Source organism: Carassius carassius, chromosome 25, assembly GCF_963082965.1.
Source record: "Carassius carassius chromosome 25, fCarCar2.1, whole genome shotgun sequence".
Classification (NCBI taxonomy): domain Eukaryota; kingdom Metazoa; phylum Chordata; class Actinopteri; order Cypriniformes; family Cyprinidae; genus Carassius; species Carassius carassius.
This window is the reverse complement of record NC_081779.1, coordinates 29652853-29671986: the sequence shown is the minus strand read 5'-3', so window position 1 is coordinate 29671986 and position 19134 is coordinate 29652853. Positions and strand designations below refer to the sequence as shown.

General features: G+C 42.3%; 1 long non-coding RNA gene across 2 annotated transcripts in view; it reads right to left on the bottom strand.

The window, feature by feature from the left end:
* The window catches only part of LOC132104552 (uncharacterized), a 119273-nt gene that overhangs the window by 7086 nt on the left and 93053 nt on the right, over window positions 1-19134 (bottom strand). The window contains exon 1 of one of the 2 annotated variants that reach the window (XR_009423541.1): window positions 18107-18126. The exons of the other annotated variant lie outside the window; for it this stretch is intronic. This is a non-coding gene — a long non-coding RNA (uncharacterized LOC132104552). Of the gene's footprint in view, window positions 1-18106; window positions 18127-19134 lie in introns of those variants that run through there. 2 annotated transcript variants of the gene reach the window in all.

Genomic DNA, 19134 nt, shown 5'->3' with positions numbered 1-19134 from the left:
TTACAAGAGTTCTTACTAGAACAAGGAAGTATGACCATATTAGCCCGGTCTTGTCAACACTGCACTGGCTCCCTATCAAACTTTGTATAGATTAAAATATTGCTTATTACTTATAAAGCCCTGAATGGTTTAGCACCTCAGTATTTGAATAAGCTCTTGTTACATTATAATCCTCCACGTCTGCTGCGTTCTCAAAACTCAGGCAATTTGATACTACCTAGAATATCAAAATCAACTGCGGGCGGCAGATCCTTTTCTTATTTGGCGCCTAAACTCTGGAATAACTTACCTAACATTGTTCGGGAGGCAGACACACTCTTGCAGTTTAAATCTAGATTAAAGACCCATCGCTTTAACCTGGTTTACACGTAACACACTACTGTGTGGAACACTTCCCATAACACCTGATGTACTTGCTACACCATCAGAAGAATGGCATCTACGCTAATTTTAGTCTGTTTCTCTCTTATTCCGAGGTCACCGTAGCCACCAGATCCAGTCTGTATCCAGATCAGATGGCTGATCAGCACCCAGAAAGGACCTTTAAAACCCTGAAAGACAACGGAGACCAGGACAACTAGACCCCCAGATATAGATCCCCTGTAAAGACCTTTTCTAAGATGACCACCAGGACAAGACCACAGCAAACAGATGATTCTTCTGCACAATCTGACTTTGCTGCAGCCTGGAATTGAACTGCTGGTTTCATCTGGTCAGAGGAGAACTGGCCCCCCAACTGAGCCTGGTTTCTCCCAAGGTTTTTTTCTCCATTCTGTCACCGATTGAGTTTCGGTTCCTTGCCGCTGTCGCCTCTGGCTTGCTTAGTTGGGGTCACTTCATTTACAGCTATATCATTGAATTGATTGCAAATGATTGGAAAGACACTATTTAGGCAAGGCGAGGCAAGGCAAGTTTATTTATATAGCACATTTCGTACACAATGGTAATTCAAAGTGCTTTACATAAAAAAAAGGTAAAATAATAATGAGGAAAAATAATAACAAGAATAAAACAAGCAATTTGTTTTAAACTGTATTTAAACTGAACTGAGATGACATCACTAAATTCAATGATGAACTTTCTTTAACTGTCATTTTGCATTATTGACACAGTTTTCCTAATTAATGTTGTTCAGTTGCTTTGACACAATGTATTTTGTTTAAACTGCTATATAAATAAAGGTGACTTGACTTGTTTCTTCACTACGCTGGATACCTTCACTCCTGTATCCCCGTCCACTCACCTCTAAACTGGATCACCCATCTCAGTTCCTGCGACTCGCTCTCCTGCTGTCCAGTTCCACCTCTACTCTCTGGCCATCCGTGACTTTACCTCTCTCCATCCAGTTGTCCTGTTGGTTACCCTCTTGTCTGTATCACTATCCATTAAATATTACTTACACTCAGAGTCGGACAGTAACGGAATACATTTACTTGAGTACAGTACTTAAGTACAATTTTGAGGGATCTGTACTTTACTCGAGTATAATTTTTGGGGAGTACTCATGACTTTATGCAAGTAAATTTGAGAGGCAAATATTGTACTCTTTACTCTGCTACAATTTTATAACCCTAAGTACCCATTACTTCTAAAAGGAAAAAAGAAAAATCTCGGGAACCCTCAATTTGTTGTTTCCCTTTCAAACATGATTGGATTGTGCAGGCGCCACTGATTGGGACAACCTATCAGTAATCTCCTTCAGCTTTCTGCCAAAGACTTCATGACATTTGATTGAATTGAAGTACTGTAGAGTCAATTCACGCACACACACACACACACACACACACACACACACAGACACACACAAACACACACAAAGTTGTCACGCATAGTGCCCTATTTTAACTATCTAAACGCAAAGTGTAAAGCGCATGGCACAGGAGCACTCGTGTCCAAATCACTTTTGCTATTTTAACAATGGAAAAACGGCCCGTGCACCAGGGCACATTTTTGGAATGGGTTGTCCCTATTCTGACTGAAACTAGCAAACATGTTGCGCCTTGAGTCGCATTGCGCCGGGATGATAAGGCCCATAGATTGTGTGTGTGAAAATGGTGTTATTCAGCTGAAAGTATTTTCTCCTGCCTTTGCCTGTGTCAATGTAAGAGAAAGGGGCTTAATACTGTCACTCAAATGAGCTGAGTTTTATTTTTCCTTCTTTGTACACTGACCTAAACAGCTGATTAGCTGATTTACTTTGAGCATTATTATTTTCTCTTCTATGCTGAGTGTATAACACTGTCAGGTTCAGAGATGTGTCGGAGCATTGCTATATTGGCTTCTTTGCTGGTTTAGGTTTATTTATTTGATTGATGAAAAAAACAGAGAAACTCACATTTACACACATTTGTTAGCTGAATTTTCTTTTCTGATATTACACATTCATGTAAGCTGAGCATTTGCTTTGATGTTCTTGAGTAAGCGGTGTGTTTAACACAGTCAGGTTCAAATGTGGGTGCAAAAAATCCATTAAAACTCTAGCAGAGGTTTGTCAGAGCGTTGCCATTGTGCTATTGCCTTGTGGGCAAGTGAGAAATGTTAAATAAAGCAACATGCCAAAAAGATGAAAATGACTTGATTTTACTTTCAATTCCTTTTGCATTCTCCATGGTATTAACATTAATATTTTTCATAACTCCATGTAGAACGTTTCTGTACATAAATGTAAGCACTGTGGCAGTAGTAATGTAATATTTAGAAAATGTACTCTTGTACTCTTGATACTCAAGTACTTTAAAAAATGAGTACTTCAGTACTTTTAACTAAGTAGACATCTGACTGTAGCACTTTTACTTGTACTTGAGTAAAATTTAGCAAGGGTTATCTGTGCTTTTACTCAAGTAATGAAGCTGTGTACTCTGTCCGCCTCTGCTTACACTTGCATTTGCTTCCTCACCCATTCCTTGTCATTACATCCTGGTTCCGGTTTACCTAATTAATGCAGCCTTTAACGAATTTGGATATTAGAAGCGTATTAGTGTGTTAAGTGTAAGCCAGGTTAAAGAGATGTGTCTTTAATCTAGATTTAAAATGCAAGAGTGTGTCTGCAGCCTGAACAATTTTAGGTAGGTTATTCCAGAGTTTAGGAACTAAATATGAAAAGGAACTGCCGCCCACAGTTGATTTTAATATTTTAGGTAATTTCAAATTGTCAGAGTTTTGCGAACACAGTGGACATGGAGGATTTATAATGTAACAAGAGCATTTTCAAATACTGAGGTGCTAAACCATTCAGGGCTTTATAAGTAATAAGCAAGATTTCAAGTAAGCAAGATTTTGCAGTGTTGACAGAACCGGGCTAATATGATCATACTTCCTAGTTCTACTAAGAACTCTAGCTGCTGCATTTTGGACTAGCTGGAGTTTTACAGAACAACCACCCAATAAAGTATTACAATAATCTAACCTTGAGGTCATAAACGGATGGATTAACATTTTCTGCATTTGACATTGAGAGCATAGGCCATAATTTTGATATAATTTTGAGATGGAAAAATGCAGTTTTACAAATGCTAGAAATGTGGCTTTCTAAGGAAAGATTGCTATTAAATAGCACTTCACGAGTTCACGCTTACATATAATTAGCTTAGGTATGGTATGCGTATTTGGCGTGCAGTCCGGCGAAGGGCTCCGAGCTCGGGAATGGCCCGAACCTAGAGTACCCCCCCTTCCCCGTCTAATTATAAGGTGAAATCGAAGTGAGGAGATGGGGTGGAGGAGGGATGCTGATTAACCGTCAATGGATAGAGGTAAGTCAGCAATATTTATACTGTGGGATTGATTACTAGATTGTGGTCCACCTGTGTTGATGAGGCTAAGTATCTGACGCACTCCTCCCAAACCTTGTTAACGAGAACATCATTTCATGAGTTCACGCTTACATATAAATTAGCTTAGGTATGGTATGCGTATTTGGCGTGCGGTCCGGGGAAGGGCTCCGAGCTCGGGAATGGCCCGAACCTAGAGTACCCCCCCTTCCTCGTCTAATTATAAGGTGAACTCGAAGTGAGGAGATGGGGTGGAGGAGGGATGCTGATTAACTGTCAATGGATAGAGGTAAGTCAGCGATATTTATACTGTGGGATTGATTACTAGATTGTGGTCCACAATACCAATCTGGTAAGCGTATTTGGCGTGCTGTCCGGGGAAGGGCTCCGAGCTCGGGAATGGCCCAAACCTAGAGTACCCCCCATAAAGCAAATGGACAAGAGGATAGCCGCCAGATTAAGGATGCCCCCCAAAATAGCATTGAGTACTGGCGGGGGCTGATTTTATTTTCTGAGAAGTCATCTTGCTGGCGGGCCGGAAGAGCCTACGTACTCCAATGGGAGTGACTTAAGCGTTGGGAAGGTAGGCCCTACCGGCTGTAGGTACTGGACTATGTGGTTAGAGGCGCTCGGTCGGTAGGGCTCGAGCCAATGCTCAACGGGGGCTCACAGCGTTGGAACGCTGAGTCCTACCAGCCAATTAGGAGGAGCGGCGTGGTTGTATGGCCCGACCGGGAGGGCCCGAGCTGCCTCGACTGGAATAGGTCACGGTGTCGGCGTACGGGCCGTACTGGCTGATAAGCCCCTGCTATTCAGAGGCCGAAGGGCAATGGCTAACCGAGAGGGCCCATGAAGCCTCTGACTGGAGATTAAGACTCAGGACGACGGACGTCTGGGTCCTCTCGGTTTGGCAGGTAAAAAGGTTTTTGGGCTGACCGACAAGGAGACTCTGGCGACATCCGATGGGAGGTCGATACTCACGACATCGGATGGATGAGACTCGCTTGCGGCCAGCAAGTATGGAACCCGATCGGGAGAACTCTCGCCGACGTCTGACGGGAGCACACGCATCAGACGAGTAAGCCTCGCCGGATGGGGAGAGGAAAAGAAAACCCGTGCTGGGAGGCTCTCGCTGCATCTGATGGGGTATCAACTCAGAACATCGAACGGGTACATCGCCAGGTGGGGGGAAAAGATGTGTGTGTGAGGGTAGCAGAGGGTTTCTTTTGTTGTTGTTTTTTTTTACAGTATTTGACAGGAGGTTGAGACCCGTGGCATCAGGCGGTTAAGCCTCGCCTATTGTCAAATGGAAAGGTAAAGTCATGTGGCCGGGAGACTCTCGCCAACGACCGACGGGAGCACGCATGACCAAATGGGTAAGTCTCTCCGACCATAGATTGGAAAATAAGGTTGTCTGGCCAGGAGGCTCTCGCCGACGTTCGACGGGAGCACACACGATCGAACGGGTAAGCCTCTCTGACCATAGAAAAGGAAAAGGTAAGTTTGTCTAGCCGGGAGACTCTCGCCGACGTCCGATGGGAGCTTGTACTCACGGCATCGAACGGGTTTTTGCCGGTCTCCCGCGGGATCTGGATAGTGCATGGTGGAAATGACAGCTTGCGGCTGTAAGGAGAAAGGAAAGGTAGTCTGTTCAGGAGGCTCTCGCCGGCATCCGATGGGAGCACACGCATCAAATGGGTAAGCCTTCTGGCTGAAGAATGGAAAAGGTAAGTTTGTCTAGCCGGGAGGTTCTCGCCGACATCCGATGGGAGCTTCCTACTCGCGCCATCGAATGGGTAAACCTCTCTGGGCGTAGATGGAAAGGTAAGTTGTGTGGCTGGGAGGCTCTCGCCAGCATTCGATGGGAGCACGCGCATCGAATGGGTAAGTCTCGCTGGCCGTAGGAAGAAAAGGTAAGGTTTACCTAGCCTGGAGACTCTCGCCGATGTCCGAAGGGAGCACACGCATTGAACGGGTAGCCTTGCTGTCTGTCGAGTAGAAAGTCTCGCCCGCGTCTGGTGGGAGCTCTATACTCCCGGCACCAGATAAGTAAGTCTCGACGACTGTAAAGAGGAAGTTAAGGATGTAACTGGTGGGCTCTCGCCGATGTAGGATGGGAGAACATTGCATCAAATAGGTAAGCCTATGCTGGCCGTAAATCGAAAAGGTAAGGTTGTCTAGCCGGAAGGCTCTCGCTGGCATTCGGTGGGAGATCAATGTTTGCGGCACTGAATGGGTACACCTGTAGTCGGACGTGAAGGCCAAGGATGTTTGACCAAAGCTCTTGCAGCCTTTGGAGTTCAATATTCGCGCACGGATGTGTAAGCAACGCCGTTAGTTGGAGGGAAACATCCATTCAACCGGGACATCTCTTGCGGCATCTGACGGGATTTAAATACTCACGGCATCAGACGGGTAACTGCTCTGGTAGTTTGTAGGAAAAGGCAAGTTTTGCTTGACCGAGAGGCAATCTGGCGGGAATTCAATAGTCACTTTATTGGATGGGTGAGCCTTGCGTGTGTGTGTAGTTGGAGAAGGTATTTATTTTGTTTTATTATTATTATTTATTTATTTTTTTATTTTTTTTACTGGGAGCGCTTTGCAGCACCTGGCGGAGAGTTCAATACTCAGAGCAATTTGAGTTGTCTAAAGGGGATGCTATGAGGGCTACTTGCATAGTGGTTTAGCAAATCCAATACGCTGCTTCTGATAATGTCGGAAAATCTTTGATCGGCTTGCATTCGGAAATGGAATTCCGTCCTGTCAGTGTACCTCGAATAAGTGCCATGAATCTGGATGCATGGGCATAGCTTAAAGCAGAGGTGATGTCATCTTTCCTAGCCGAGAGCTTGAGAATGATTATTTATTTATTTTTTTCTCTCGCTCTATCTCTCTCCATACTGATTGCGTGATCATTGTTCTACGGTTGTGAAAGAGAATTCATCAAGAGCCATCGAGGTGATTGTGCTTTTAAATGGCAAATTATATGGAGCTGATGGATTTATTAAGAGTTTTCAAATTCTTGGTTAAGAATTTTCAGATTAACCACTCCAGTGGGCTAATGAGAAAACGAGAAGGCGGGGCTTCAAAAGGGTTCATGAGCATCTTTTTTCTTCGCCACGTATAGGGGAAATCTGAAAATATTATTTCGGAGAATAGCTGAAACGTATAGCAACATTTGAGGTCACGACTTATGATTGCTTTACATGCCTGTTGTAAAGAATTGTCCAATATTAAAGATAGTGTACATTTGAATTAGATGTTAAGCAAAACGAGGACTAGGTTGTACAGTGACGTGTAGAAACTAGTGTCGGGAATGTTTGGGCCCTTGAAGGCTTTTGATATGATTAGCATGTTTGTTAGATTGTTAGCGATGCGTTACGTTAAGTTTATTCTATGGAACAGTATGTTTTTTTTAATTTTTATTTTTTTATATATCCTGCGTCAGCAAGAACTAAAATTACAGAAAAGAGATACAGATGCTACTACAGGAGTGGATAAATATAGATAGAGGCTCCTGTGGGCTGCGGCAGTGGAGAAATATAGATATAGATAGAGACGCTGCTGCGGCGGTGGAGAAATATAAGTGAAAGTGAAAGTGAAGTGACATTCAGCCAAGTATGGTGACCCATACTCAGAATTCGTGCTCTGCATTTAACCCATCCGAAGTGCACACACACAGAGCAGTGAACACACACACACACTGTGAACACACACCCGGAGCAGTGGGCAGCCTTTTATGCTGCGGCGCCCGGGGAGCAGTTGGGGGTTCAGTGCCTTGCTCAAGGGCACCTAAGTCGTGGTACTGAGGGTGGAGAGAGCACTGTACATGCACTCCCCCCACCTACAATTCCTGCCGGCCCGAGACTCAAACTCACAACCCTTCGATTGTGAGTCCGAGTCCGATTCTCTAACCACTAGGCCACGACTTCCCCAAATAGATAGAGGCTCCTGTGGGAGAAGACACTGCTGCGGCGGTGGAGAAATATAGATAGAGGCTACTGCGGGAGCAGACGCTGCTGCGGCGGTGGAGAAATATAGATAGAGGCTCCTGCGGGAGCAGACGCTGCTGCGGCAGTCTTGAAATATAGAAGAGGCTCCTGGGGGAGCAGACGCTGCTGCGGCGGTGGATAATTATAGATAGAGGCTCCTGCGGGAGCAGACACTGCTGCGGCAGTGGAGAAATATGGATAGAGGCTCCTGCGGGAGCAGACAATGCTGCCTCAGTGGAGAAATGTGGATAGAGGCTCCTGCGGGAGCAGACGCTGCTGTGGTGGTGGATAATTATAGATAGAGGCTCCTGCGGGAGCAGACACTACTGCGGCAGTGGAGAAATATGGATAGAGGCTCCTGTGGTAGCAGACACTGCTGCGGCAGTGGAGAAATATGGATAGAGGCTCCTGCGGGAGCAGACAATGCTGCGGCAGTGGAGAAATGTGGATAGAGGCTCCTGGGTTAGTAACAATTGATGGGGCAAGCTAAAAAATAAATAAATAAATAAAAAATAAAAAGTGCCTGGGTAGCCTACTGTGTTGCCAGCTTAGCAATTGGTTGCCTGGTTTGACAATACCTCAAGCCTTGTCCACATTAGTACGTTCCTGCTGTTTTCCGCTCGTTTTGGCCTTCTGGCCTTTTTTAACGGTCTCCGTAGCAGATAGATTTGGAATGCTGTTTTCGCATTGTAGGATGGAATGTGGAAACAGGGGCTTTGAAAACGATGAAGCAAGTTTAGTCTTGTAAAACATTTACCAACCGACGTGGTTATAAAGGTAAAGATGATTGCAGTTATGTGCTATTTACTTTCAAGAAGATTCTAAAGATATTTACTTTGCGTGCTTTTCGAATTACAGTCCTGAAAAGACAACAGAAATTTTACTCACCCTTGCTGTCCTGCGGCAAAACACGAGGGTAGTTGTGTATTAGATAAATTCTGAGTGATCACGCAAGTAAATGGTGAAATATGTCCCTTAATGAATTGCAGATATGTTCACTGAATATAAACCTAACAGAGCACACAGATCACTAGGATTGAGTCAGTATGAAATACCAAAGGTTCATGCAAACAAGGGGAGTCGGCTTTTAACATTTAAGTTACTATGCTGCCCGCAGTTGGAATCAGCTTCCAGAAGAGATCAGATGTGCTAGTCACATTTAAATCTAGATTTAAAACTCATATGTAAAGCTGTGCATTTATTGAATGAGAACTTGTGCAATGTCCGAACTGGTTGCCCTTTTTTTTTTTTTTGGCAAAATCATTTTCTGTTTCTAACGTTTTTTAAATTTGTTTTTTAAAAAGTTAAAAAATTGCTTGTTTTATTTATTTATTATATTATTATTTCCCTTAATAATTATTTCACTTGTTTTATGTAAAGCACTTTGAATTACCATTGTGTTTGAAATGTGCTATATAAATAAACTTGCCTTACCTAAATAAATAGTTCCTGCCAGAATAATTGCATGCAACTTATGTCTGTATCATCTCAGTGAGGTTTAAACATGCACAGTAGGGCAAATGTAATGTCTCCAGACATTTCGGTGTGGATGGCCTGCTTTGAAAAAATGCCTTGGCTTCGTGGTTAAATGGCATGGTCATCCGACAGAATTATGTCATGACGTCGTTTAACAACTTTGGCCGCGAAACCTGGCTTAGCGTCTTCACCTGAAGAATGTATTGATTTACGACCGGCGTTCTGCGCTGCTAGAGGAGGCAGCCTCAAACTGCACTGCGACCGGAAAAGCCACGGTGAAAAGGCTGAGCCGCGACAGGAAGCGAGAGAGACTTGCTGCGGTGAGAACTGTGGTGCGGTCCAGGCTGGTTGAATGCCTGCTGTCTATTGGTCACAACGTGTAGCTTTGCGAGAAGAGCAGCTGTCGCGATAACGCTTAATGGTGTTCGGCGGCCGTGTTTGGCGAGGTAGGAGTGATCGTGGGTCCAGAAAAAGTGGCAGATCTGAAAAATCCCCGGTACAGATCTCTTCGTTGGAAGGAAGATTGGGTCTGTGATAAGATGACAGACAGGGCAAATCGAATGCTGATTAACCATCAATGGATAGAGGTAAGCCCCGAAGAAATATAGAGCTGAGTATCATCAGCATAACAGTGAAAGCTAACACCATGTTTCATGATGATATCTCCCAAGAGTAATATGTAAAGCATGAAGAGTAATGGCCCTAGTAATGGATCTAGCCGTTTTTATTGCTTTTCTGTAGGATAGGTTACTTTCCCTTCAAGCAATACGAAATACCTCTAGTTTTTTTTTTTCCTGCAGCTGAGCTCCTTTTTCCAGGCTGCTCTCTTAAGTGTGCGAGTGTGCTCAATATACAACAGTGTCAGACTGTTTTCCTTAATCTTCCTTAAGCATAAAGGAGCAACCGTATTTAAAATTCTAAAAAAGTGAGACTCCATACTTTCTGTTACATAATCAAGTTGTTCTGAAGTTTTGGAAATGCTAAGGAATTGGGATACATCAGGAAGGTTACTTACAAAGCAGTCTTTTGTGGTAGAAGTGATGGTTCTGGCATACTTGTAACAAGAAGTTTAATTTACAGCTTTAGCTATATGATTAGCATAATTTAGCATAATTTCAACACCATTAACATCAATTCCATGTGACAGTATTAAATCTTGAGTATGGTTTGGACAATGAGTTGGTCCTGAGACATGTTCAGTGGTGTAATGTAATGAGGTAAAAATACTTAAGTACTTAAACAGTACTTAAGTATTTTTTGGGAGTATCTATACTTTACTAGAATTTTTATATTTCATTCAAATTTTACTTTTACTCCAGTACATTTAATTAAAATGTTTACTTTTACTCCGATACATTTCCCCTAAGTATATTTGTTACTTCCTACAAAATAGTCAGAAGAACACAGACTGCAGTAAAGCAGGTTTGACAAATCAGTGGTCTGGCATTTGCCAGTTAGACTCCTAAAAAACATCTTTGTTCACATGAAAACAAGCGCGTGCCGTGCACAACCATAGATGATTTCTTTTTCAAGTCAAGTCAGGGGTGTGCGACCAGGGGTGTGTTATTCTAATGATGTGCAGTCTGATGTTATCGAGCACATTTATTTATAAGTCTATTAAAATTTTCAATATTCCAGGCATTCTAAATTATAGACGGCAAAGGTGCTTCTCTATGCTTTTAAAATTTATATAATTTAATGTAAACCTAGTTAACTTACTCTATATCACACAAAGAGTACCGTTTTTTTTGCAGATGCATGAACACAATTAATAATGATTTTATACAAGTTCAGTAAAGCAATAAGTGACTTACATTTTAGACATAATATTGTTTGTTTTTCTAAATTTTGCTAATGGAAAATAGTTACAATGATCACAGCACTGCTTTGTGTCTCTGAGCAATGGACGGTGTTTACTTATGCTGGGTACACACCAAAAGATAATCAGGCTGATTTTGGCATGATTTTCCCCCTTCCGACAATTCTAGCTATGTCCCGATCATCTTGATGGTTCTACAGATTATTTTATCAGATTTTCCCTTGGTTGAGGTGTGTTAAGAGTGTCCGAACTTGATCGGAAGAACATAAGAGCCGCCATGATCGCAAATCGTAAATATTCAACATGAAATCCTGATGTGTGGGGGGAACACCAAAGACAAACGCGCACAAGCTCTGGAGATTATTACGTGAAACGCAACAATATCCAATCAGAAAGTGAGATAATGGAAAACGGAAGCAGTCCTGGCACAGCACAAAGTGAAATTGATGTGGACAGCAGATCAGGGGATAAGCTTGTTGATTTGTGGCAACAGCACACGTTTATACAACGTATCATGTATAAAATCATTCCAAACACTATCATTGCAATTTCTTCCTGCATATCATCCACCATGCTCATTCTGAAGTCTTGCGAGATTTTGCAAGATTTCCTGTGCTCACTGTTGAGACTTTGTTCGAAAATCTGTTCGTGTGGTGTGCTGTCTTTGTTACATCAAGGCAAACCACACACTATAGGAGCAAATGGTTAAATCTAGGATTTTTTAACCTCATGTCTGTGGTCTATCACATTTTGAAAATCTTATAAGATGCAAAAAATATTTTGGTGTGTACCCAGCATTATTGTTGGAATTGATTTTGGACCAATCAGTTGAATAAATGATTCAGTGATTCACTTATTAACACAGTTAAATGCTTTGTTTCTGAATGAATCAGCTGTTTGAATGAATCAGTTGAATCTCAATGACTTACTCATTAACATTCAGTCCCCCCCCCCATGTTTCAAATTATTTCAAATGACGTATTCAATGTTTTATGTTAAAGACAAAAAAATTGGCCTTTTTATACATCTGTATCTACAGTTTAAATGAATCCATGTCCCCTCTTGAGATACATAAACTGTGTAAATACATGCTATTTCAGTTGCAGATTCCAGGAATGTTTTCTAATGTTGGGATGAAAGACACAAAGAAGGAAATTTACAGAATATTTTCATGGAACATGATCTTTACCTAATATTCAAAATATTTTTTAGCCAGATAATCAGGGCTGTAAATGGGGTTTGTGGGGCCCTGGTGTTTGAAAGTGTTTAATTTGTATGTTCGTTAATTTTTATTTCTTTGTGCTATGTACACAATGTTTAAGTTTTTTGCAAGTTTGTAGGTGTCCAGGTACAGAAAACGAATAATTAAATGTAAAATAGCACTGTATAGTCTGTATATGCAATCAAACCAAAATTCTCACATTATTACAGTTTATTTGCTATCGCTTGTAAAATGGGTATAAAATATGATAAGAACTTAGACTGTCAGAACAAATTTGTCTTGATAAAGTCATAACTGATAGAAATGTACGTAATGACAACTGTTATTACGACAATATTTAGACAACTATCAATACTTTGTTGACCAATTACCAAGTAATGCTTAATTTTATTCATACTGTGGTGTGAAAAGGTTGCATTAGCTATTCAGAAAAATATATATATATAAGCAATACATGGTGCTTTATAAGGTGCTGAATAATTTTTGGTCCCAATTTTGTATATATATATGTCAGGGACTCTCAGAGCAGCTGGCAGCGGTTTGTTTGTGCTTTAAACATGACCCCAGTCTTTACTCTGATCCCTCAAAAGCCACTTGTCTTTCTTGTCTTTGACTTAACGTGCAGACATGTTCTATGTATTATTTTAATAATTTTCTTAAAGAGAGAATGAGAATACAGTCTCACTGTCCCATTACCCTTTACTTATTAAAGGGTTAGTTCACCCAATAATCAAAATTATGTCATTAATAACTCACCCTCATGTCGTTCCAAACCTGTGAGACCGAAAGATAAGAAAAACATCACCAAAGTAGTCCATGTGACATCAGAAGGTCAGAATTTTTTGAAGCATCGGAAATACATTTTGGTCCAAAAATAGCAAAAACTACGACTTTATTCAGCATTGTCTTCTCTTCCGGGTCTGTTGTGAGATTTCAAAACGCTGCAGTTTAGTGATATCCGGTTCGCGAACGAATTATTCGATGTAACTGAATCTTCTTGAACCAGTTCACCAAATCGAACTGAATCGTGTAAAATGGTTCACGTCTCCAATAAGCATTAATCCACAAATGAGTTAAGCTGTTAACTTTTTTAATGTGGCTGACACTCCCTCTGAGTTAAAACAAATGAATATCCCGGATTAATTAAGTTGGCTTGAGAAAGCCAATTTACTAAAATCCTATTTAAACTTATTCTTCTTCTTCTTATTATTATTATTCTTCTGACCCAAAATTTTCAACTCTTACTCCTTCTAGAGCTTTAACTCTACAAACTCCAATCTCGGGTCAGACTTTCAGACTGTTCTGACTTGGTGTTCTATATCTTTTCAGACTGATTTGTTGTTGGCGTTTGCACTGCGTTTGAGCTCTGTCACTATATTCTTTTTATCAACTATTTTTTATCTTAAAAATCTATTTTGTACACCATTGTTTCCGTTTCTATAATGTGTGAATATATCCTCTATCGTATTCTATAACAAAAATAATCAGAGCGCCTCGTTATCACTAGTTTTATTTTGATCTCCTGGGTCCGCAATTAACTTAAAGCCCGTTAGCATCAGCAGCGTGGTTGTTGCTAAACGTGCTATTACCATTGCTATGCCCACTGTTACTTGCTTTAATGGCATGTGAATGTCTACCTTTGATTGCAGGTAAGGACACGTTTGAGCTGCATTCGGTGCAGCTCAAGCTGGAGGCCGTGGAGAAGCAGATTCACGACCTGTATGTGAGGCAGGCCTAGCTGAGCGGAGATCCGCACTGGAATCATCCCGGGCTGACGCTCACAAGTAAGTAAGTATACAGCGCGCTGCTAACAGTCCCAACACGTCTACTCCGTGTGTTTCTCTGCAGAGGCCCAGTGCACCCAGGACGCGATCTTCCCAGATGTCCTTCACTCCTGCGCCAGGACACCATGGACCCTGGGTGCATCCACAGCGGAGGACGCGAATCCAGGCCCCGGGCGACGACTTCTCCCCCACGGTCTTCGAGATCTCCACCCGGAACCGCTTCGCTCCCCTCTGCGAGATGGGACGCAAACACTGTGATCATCGGAGACTCGATCGTTCGACACGTCCGTGCTACATTAGCCGAAGGTAAAGTGCACACTCATTGTTTCCCTGGTGCTTGTGTTCTCTATGTTTCTGAACAGATACCCGCGATCCTGAAGGCCAACGAGAGCCCCAGAGTGGTCATGCTTCACGCCTGGGTTAACAGACGTCTCCACGCACCCCTCCCCCAGCCCGCTAATTCGGCTGCCCATCATTGAGGTGCCCTTCGAACGGAAGGGAATGGACCTAGTGGGGCTGCTGTCGAAGTTCGCCCGGGGACACGAACACATCCTGGTCATCCTGGACTATGCCACCCGCTACCATGAGGCCATCCCCCTCTGCAAAGCCACCGCGAAAGCCATCGCCCAGGAGCTCTTCCAACTGAGTAGTCCGGTCGGCCTACCATCCCAGATACTCACTGACCAAGGCACCCCCTTCAGGTCCCGGGTGATGGCTGACCTCTGCAAGCTCCTCCAAATCAGACAGCTCCGCACCACCATATACCACCCGCAAACGGACGGCCTGGTCGAGCGATTCAACCAAACGCTCAAGCAGATGCTGCGTCGAGTGGCTACTGAGGACAAGCGCGATTGGGACAAGATGCTGCCCTATGTCCTGTTCGGCTAAGTCCTAAATGTGTGAGAAACAAATTACAGGAGAGTGTGTTTTATGTTATCCATGGAAAATTACAGCTGCTAAGACTTTGTAACCTTGACCCAGCAGAGGGATATAAGGTGGAGGACTGCCCTCTTCCTGGGTCGGTTTCACTCTGCAGTAATCACTTGTATTCTGTACGACTGTCTGACCTTCTTTATAAAAAATAAAAGCTTTCTTTTTTTATTATAATCTGAGAGTGAGTCTGTCTCTTATGCTGATGAGAGTTGATTTTAATTTTGCCATGACAATTTGGTGTCAGAAGTGGGATTCCTTGGATTTGTCTTCTGGACCTGTGAGCGGACGGTGACTGATCATCCTGGACTATAGAAGTTCAGCCCTAACCCCGATTAGGTTTGAGGGAGTAAGGGACTGACCGCCGGGGCCCGGAGGGGACACCACTGGAATCAGAAAAGAACCTGAGTGGCAACAGAACTCTCGGGTAAGAGACAGTTCATGGTATTCAAAATTATTTTTTTTTTTTTAGAAATAAGGATTGGAATTTAAATTAGAAGAGGGACGAACCAAAGCGGTGGGTCCTTCTCTGGGGGAAGCTAAAATCGTTTTACACGATTGATAAAGACATGCATTTGAATTTGAGGGCAAAGGTTACACCTGCACTCGAATGCCACAAGGGTATTGCAACGCCCCTAGCGATTACAACGAAGCCCTAAGAAGGTGTCACAGTGTCTGGGTTGTGTTCCCTGGGTTTCCACTAGGTGTCCTCCTGTTCCCACGGTGTGTATCATATTATCACTTCCTGTCTCCTTATTTGGTCACCTTCCTCCTTGTTTAGTTAATTGATTGTTCCCCACCTGTCTCCAGTTTCCCCATTAACCTTGTAATAAATCTCACACCTGCAATTGGATCTCTCCTTGTTTCTTGTATCACCGTACGTGACAGAAGGACTCTGTCATGCCTAGATCCAGCGGTGTGGGATTTCGTATCTGTTCCCCAGCCACCATGGAACCCAGGAACGGAGGGGGAGATTCCGGAATTTGTTAAGTAAGTTAACATTAACGTTACATATTTTTGAGCAACAAGTAACGTAACTAGCTAGCCTATTCGTTCTGTAGCTAACGCCTTAGCAACACTTGTGATGCTGAACGCCCGACACTCATTTTAAAACTTTTAATCTTTAAAAACTGCATCTTAGACAACTAACGTTAGGCTAACTGAATCATAACATAATTGTTTTCACATGTACAAGTACATGTGAAAACAATTATGTTATGATTCAGTTAGAAAATATGTAACGTTAATGTTAACTTACTTAACAAAACGTAGGCTTCATCGGTCGCTAATATATTCATCGATGGTAATTGATTTAACTATGATCTGTGCAGCATTTTATATGTACAGAGACATTTTATGTATATTAGAAACCCATTCTAATTCGTTCCCACTCTTCTTTGGTGGTAACTTAACCCAACTCCTTGCTTCCTGTAATGAGAGCTGTCAATCAAGGCACAAGGATGTCCCTGTGTGAAAGTGACCAATCATAAGAGGGTCAGTGCCCTCCTTGGTTTCCGCCCCCCAAATTGTCAAAAGTCATGTAGACTCGAGGGAGCAGAAATCAGCTGAGCGAGCAGAAATCCACTGCGCAAGCAAAACAGCACTCCGCGAGCAGAAGCCTGCTGCGCGCGAGCAGGATTCCACTGTACAAATAGAGTTAACCTATGAGAGTATGCCAGGCGCTCGCAGCTACATGTACACCTCTCGGTTGTTGAATTTGTTCGCAAGTACTTTTATCATGCCAGCTGAAGGTTCATTTTTGCGCGTGTGAAATAACATAATGTGCCCATGAGCATGTCTTACATGCTCATAACTTTTGACTAAAAAATAACGCCATACTTACGGATCCCACAAGGACCCCTGCAGAATGGAATTGAAGGAGGAAACCAACAGACTTCAAAAGGCTCTGACAGCTGCTGAACAACAAGAGCAGCTGGAAAAGGCATCCAGAAAGGTCCTAGAAAAGCTGGACAAAACTCAAGACGAACCTGTCCAGAGAGAAATCAGGTACTCTTATAGACTGTGAAAGGAACCACAGTGGTAGAGATACCCTACTACCTCACCCTCGCTCAGCAGTGTAAATTTTCCCAGGAATGCACCCGACCACGAAGGACGAGCCAGCACTTTCTGCTTAACAACTCAGCAGACAGACAGAACCATAATACCTCCAGCAACCACAGAGGGGAGGGGGTCCCTTCCAAGCATCCCTGCAGCAGTGCATGATGTGACCCCCAAAGACCTTGACAAGCTAGCCAGTAACATCCCAGCATTCACATAACCAGGAAAATAAAGTTTTCCAACTTTATGTAGTACTAGCAGTAATTTAGAATGGTAATTCATCATTGCCTGTGAAGTTAATTTGCTGTTTTGAATTGTGAGTTACATGTGACGTCATGACTGAGCGTATCTCTTCCGACCACATGTGAGTTTCCTATGCACACTGACAGTGCAGATCAATCGCTGCTCCGCTTGGGCTGTGATGTGAGCTTGCATTGGTCTCCTAGCAACATGTGACCCCTGAAGTGTGAGCAGACTCTTCCGGGTTAATCTGATAACAGAACTCACTTCACAGACCTTTGTGTAAACAAAGATCTGTGTGTATCCAAAGCGAACTCTTTTAGCAGCTATACACGCTAAGATAATCCATTTACCTCTCTCCCTCTCACTCTTGGTTTCACTTCCTGTTTGTGCTAACACCTGTTAGCCCCTTATCAAATATGTTGGTTCTATTTATGTTATTTTTATTTTGACTTTATTCTACCTCTCTGTCATTCTATTTCATTTATTTACTTTTTAGCTTGAAGGTACAGATTCAAACCTGAGTTTTAATTAAATCAATTTGTTTATTTTTTAATCATTCCTTTTAGTTTCCTAAAGCTATCAGGACATTTTCATTTTCATTTTATCTTTTCCTTATTTTAGTTATTGGACCATTCAATTCAATTCAAGTTTATTTGTATAGCGCTTTTTACAATACAAATCATTACAAAGCAACTTTACAGAAAATTAAGTTTCTACAATATTTAGTAGTAGCTTATAAGTGGTGACTGTCAGTTTGTGCGCATATGACAGGATTTTTCAGAAAAATTAATAGTTATTATATGATGCAGTCACACTTGAAGCAATATTTGTTAGTTCTGTTTGTTGATTCAGGGTTTGCATCATGGTCCTCTGAGGGGTCAGCATCATCTCTTCTCAGGTGTTCTGGATCCAGACTGGAGCTTGTGTAAATCCTAATTACCGTGGCAAAACATAGAAACAAATAGAGACATAATTAGCATAGCTGATGTTCCAACAAAGTAAAATTAATTAATTTAACCCAAGCTAAAGAATAAGAATGCGCATTTGATCAGATACAACTTCAGTCACAATTTAAGAGATACAGTATTCGAATGCTTGGCGAAAGAAATGCGTTTTTAATCTAGATTTAAACAGAGAGAGTGTGCCTGAACCCCGAACATTATCAGGAAGGCTATTCCAGAGTTTTGGAGCCAAATGTGAAAAAGCTCTATCTCCTTTAGTGGACTTTGCTCTTGGTAGGAACTACCAAAAGTCCAGCGTATTGTGACCTCGGGGACCGTGATGGATTGTAACGTGGTAGAAGGCTAGTTAGGTATGCAGGAGCTTAACCATTTAGGGCCTTATAGGTAAGTAATGATAATTTGTAACTGATACGGAACTTAATAGATAGCAAGGGCAGAGACTGTAAAATTGGGGTAATATGATATTTTCTTATTTTCATATTTTCTTGACCTGGTAAGGACTCTAGCTGCTGCATTTTGGACTACCTGTAGCTTGTTTATTGAAGATGCAGGACAACCACCTAGAAGTGCATTACAATAGTCCAGTCTAGAGGTCATGAATGCATGAACTAGCTTTTCTGCATCAGAAACAGGTAACATGTTTCATAGCTTGGCAATGTTTCGAAGATGGAAGAATGCAGTTTTTGTAAAATATTAAATATAATTTTCAAAAAAGACAAATTACTGTCTAATATAACACCCAGATTTTTGAATGTACACTAAGTAGAAAAAAACGCCTCTTTTACCGCCGCGGATACCGCCGCTGCGCCGTCTATAAAGTGCATTTGCAGCTTTTGACCGCTGAGTGGCGCTTTAACCACAAGTTATCAAACAAGCGCATC